The sequence below is a fragment of the Haemaphysalis longicornis genome, unplaced genomic scaffold, assembly GCF_048455015.1.
Source record: "Haemaphysalis longicornis isolate Haplotype H1 unplaced genomic scaffold, Haemaphysalis longicornis Haplotype H1 scaffold_6, whole genome shotgun sequence".
In the NCBI taxonomy this organism is placed as follows: domain Eukaryota; kingdom Metazoa; phylum Arthropoda; class Arachnida; order Ixodida; family Ixodidae; genus Haemaphysalis; species Haemaphysalis longicornis.
In genome coordinates this window covers 29,358,000-29,362,310 of record NW_027526407.1, presented here as the reverse complement: position 1 = coordinate 29,362,310, position 4,311 = coordinate 29,358,000, and positions in this window count along the sequence as shown.

Below are 4,311 nucleotides of genomic sequence, written 5' to 3'. Positions count from 1 at the left end.
TTCTGTCCAGAAAAAAAAAAAAAAAACCGGCACACAAGCAGCCAGACAAGCAATTAGTTACGTTGCAGGACAAGAGATGTTGGCCAATTTTTCTGGGAAACCAAAGCACCAGTGCGAGACCTGCGTGATAAAGTCCATGGCTTAAAAAACGCCTCCCATTTCCCCCAGTGCTTGACGTGCCATGATTACCAATGACTTGTCTCTCACTAGTAATACAGCTACCTCAAAAGCGACCAGATTGTCATGCCCATTTTCCATTGGTTCGCACGATATATTCGGGAATTAGATAGCTCGGAAACTAAAGAAGCATTGCAAACATTGGAAGATGCATATAATGGTTTTTCAGACCGCACGTTTGTTGAAACGATTTTTCGTAAATTTATGTTGAATGTTTTTTGTGGCAAGTCCCGAAGCATTTATGTCCGTCCACGTGATAAACACGTGGCAATGAAAATGGCGTAGGACGCTTCTATCATCTTCATTGCCGCACCGAGAGCATTTCTAGGCATTTTACTGTACTACTTGTATAGAGCTTCCAGTGTTAGCATATGTACTTCACTGTCATTGTATAGGGTCAAACACACTGGAAGCCTTGCACAGAGGCACCGCTTGACATGGAGCACGTTTTCAAATGTTGGCTTGCAGCCGCAGTCGAGCAGCGAGCGGCGAAAGAAAACTTCATTGTCTGCAGCATGTATTAAACTCTGATGTTTACGTTTGCGTATTTTTTCCATACTCGTAATAAAATAGTTCTTAGCGACGATTTTTACCGTGTCGCAGCGCTCTGCTTAGTTTTCACGCCGTAGTAACATTGATTCATGCAGTGTTGATAAGGCACTAATGCATTCTCAATTTGTGAGAGTTAGTCACGACTCATCACCGGCAGTATGAACTAGTTGTAGATTTTTCTTTTGAGCGACAGAGGTAGCTTAATTTTTACTATTTGGGAGGGCTCGCCGAGTCCTCCCCAGTCCATACCTATTTTGCCCCTCATTTCTCTCTCAGGGTTGGGGTCAGCACTAACCATCTGTCCGAGGTAGTTATATCTTTTCTTCTATCGTTTCGTTTTCTAAGCTGAAGAGGACGCTTCCGGCATGCTTATTCCTCATTACTTTAGATTTATTCATGTATACTTTAAGCCCCACGGTCGGGATTTCTGATTGTAGTTCAAGCATTGCTTGCAGGTGTTCTGCAGTCTCTCTCAGCAAGACTATGTCGTCCGCAAACCTCAAATGGCTCAAGTATGCCCCGTTTATCCTTAATCCTGTGTTTTTCCAGGATTAAGGATATGGGAGAAAGGTCAGTGGGAAACTTCGCCATAGACAGTCGCAACAGTCGAGGAGATGCACTGGTTGGATTTGCAGAGAGAAATAACCTGAGGCTGATGAACGCATTCTTCTACAAACGAAAGTATAGGAAATTGATGTGGAAAAGTCCAGATGGTACAACAAAAAATGAAATTGACATTTTAAGTGAGAACAAAGGAATCGTGCAGGACGTACGGGAGCTGAGTAAGATTCGGCGCAGCGATCATAGGATGGTTAGATGCAAGCTAAGGCTAAACTCAAAAGAAAAAGAAGGAAACTCACGAATACTAAGAAACCCGCATGGATTCAGTCAGAGTGAGACCGCAGGAGTTTAAAATAACTCTTCAAATAAACAAGCAGAACGAGGTCAATGTAGGCAGGGTAAATGACCACCTAACAATGGCAATCAGAGAATCAGCAGCAGCTGTGGGAAAAGCAACATGTTGGGAACAAACTGACAAACTGAGAAAACGGAGGAACTAATTTCCAAACGTTTGAAAGTCTCAGGTTAGGTGGATCTGATTAAATTAGCCTAGCTGCCGAAACTGATTAACAGAAGAAAAACAAACGACATTCGTGCTTATAACATAGCGGTGATCGAGGAAACGCTGCAAATAGGGGGAAGATTGAAATCAACTATGAGGAAGCTATCCATCGTCAAAGACAGGATGTACGCACTCAGAGAGACGAGCAGGGTGATATTACGCACAATTCGGACGAGATATTCATCGGTGGACGCACGGCCGGCCCCCTTTACAAAAACACTTGGAGTTCATTTCCGAAACTGGACTCTAATTTTCTGTAGTGTTCCGCATCATTGTGTTTTTTCTTTATTTTCTTCTGTGTCGTACTTCTGTCCTATTATGTTCATTGTTTCCTTGCTACTTATTCCCTGTGGCAAAATGACGCGATATAAAAACAATAAAGGTAGCAGAACGATTCTACACCAGGCTGTATGCCAGCGACGTTAGACCAGGGGAAACTATTAACAGCACGCAATGTTCCACAGCTAACTAAATAGGAAGTAGAAAAGGCTCCCAAATGCATGAAAATAGGAAGGGCTGCAGGTTACGACAGCATAACCGTGGATCTTTTGAAGGAGGGAGGTGATATTGTACTAGAATTCTTGTTGTGCTGTTTTTCGGAATGCTGAAAATAGTAAAAGTGCCCATAGCCAGGTAAAACTCCAACATTATTCTGATTCATAAGAAGGGAGACACCAAGGAGCTCAAGAATTACTGACCCATTAGCCTGTTGTCGGTTGTGTACAAGCTTTTTACCCAAGCAATAGTTAGCCGCATAGGTGGCAGCCTGGATTTCCAACCCAGACAGAAGGCTGGGTTTAGGAAAGGGTACTCAACCATAGATCCGAACCGGGTCGTCAATCAAGTGATTGACAAATCCGCAGAGTACACTAAACTTATTTAAATGGTGTTTAGTGATTATGAGAAATATTTTGATTCCATACTCACCGCAGCTGTGATAGAAGCATTAACAGATCAAAAAATAGAGGAGACCTACATAAGACTTCTTAGAAGACATAGACCGGTGCCCCACCAGCTATCATGCACCAAGGTTATAAGAAAGAGCTATGACGTTACTCGAACAAAATCTAGCGCATAATGTTTCCAGTACAGCGGAGTATGAGATTTAATAAATATAATGAATTATCTAACTCGAGAAGTACTGCCTTAATCATTGAAGTGTCAATGGGACACTTGTATGCACCCGCGAGAGGAATCTTTCTGTGGAATTTTTAGTGACGAACAATTGCGCACTCATTTTTTCTGACTGTTAAACAAACCCCGCGAAATATGAAAAATACCACGTGACGGCACTCCCGCGCGTAATCATAAACCAGCGCCCTCAAATAGGCTGGTTGAAAGCGACTGCTTTGCCCGTCACACGTCCGAAAAGACAGCGCATCACCCTGATAAGGGTACGCATAGAAGGCGCAGCAACAGCAAGTTTCGCGGGGCACGTGGAGGAGATAAGGTCATAGAGTTTCTTAGTAAGTATACTAGAGAGTAAACTGCACCTGGGAATCCATGTCGTCGAGGGGGGGGGGGGGCGGAATGGGAAGACTACTGCTTCTGGCTTGGGCTTGGCGTGATAATTGGATTGTTAAGCGGTTTTTGGGATTCGTTTTCTTCACTATGAATTAACACGCTAACGAGCTACGAGGTAGCCGAAATCCTTCCTGTTCTGTGGTAGCCGTGGCAACTGCGTGTTCGGTGAAAGGGCAGGCAGTTCGTGACAGTATACCAAACGTTGGTCACGCCGGAGTATTACGCCTTGCGACAGGTAATACGCCGCCACGAAGTTGTAGGTGACGATAAAAAGGAAGCCAAACGCACTTCGACGAAGACAAGATACGACAGATGGGCGCCTGTATCCGTCCTATCTTGTCTTCGTCCACGACTGTTTGTTGTTGTTGTTTCTTCTAATTATTGGCGCATACCCAATCAGGGAGTCGGGCAAACATCAGTCGTTAAACCGAAAGAGATAACTGCCTAGGTACATTACTCGAGGAAAATTAGAAAAAAATTTCGAAGCTTTTTTCTTCTTGTGTTTGAGAAATCTAGTTTGGAAATTAGTCAAAATTATAATAAAACAAAAAAGGGAAAGAAAAAAATAAATATAGAAGAAGAAGAAGAAGAAAAAGAAGTAGCTTGCCGCTACTTTTTCTTTGGCGCAACCACACTGAGCCCAATCCCCACAGCCCACATGCGCGCTGCAAGCACTGTGGGTGTGTTTCGTCCACGGCGTCGTCGTCGTCGTCATCGTCAACACGAGCGTCACACCTCACAGTAGGTAACAAAACACGAAGGGAAATGGAGATCGCCCTTCTCAATCGATCAAAAGACTTCCTGTACGTCGCATGGCTCCAGCAGTTTCTAAATAGCTGAATGACACCTGTGGACGGCGCGGACGAGGAAAAACCGAGAAGACCGTCCTACATTCTAGCTGCCATGTTCAGCTAGTTCAAACAGCTTTTGTTAAA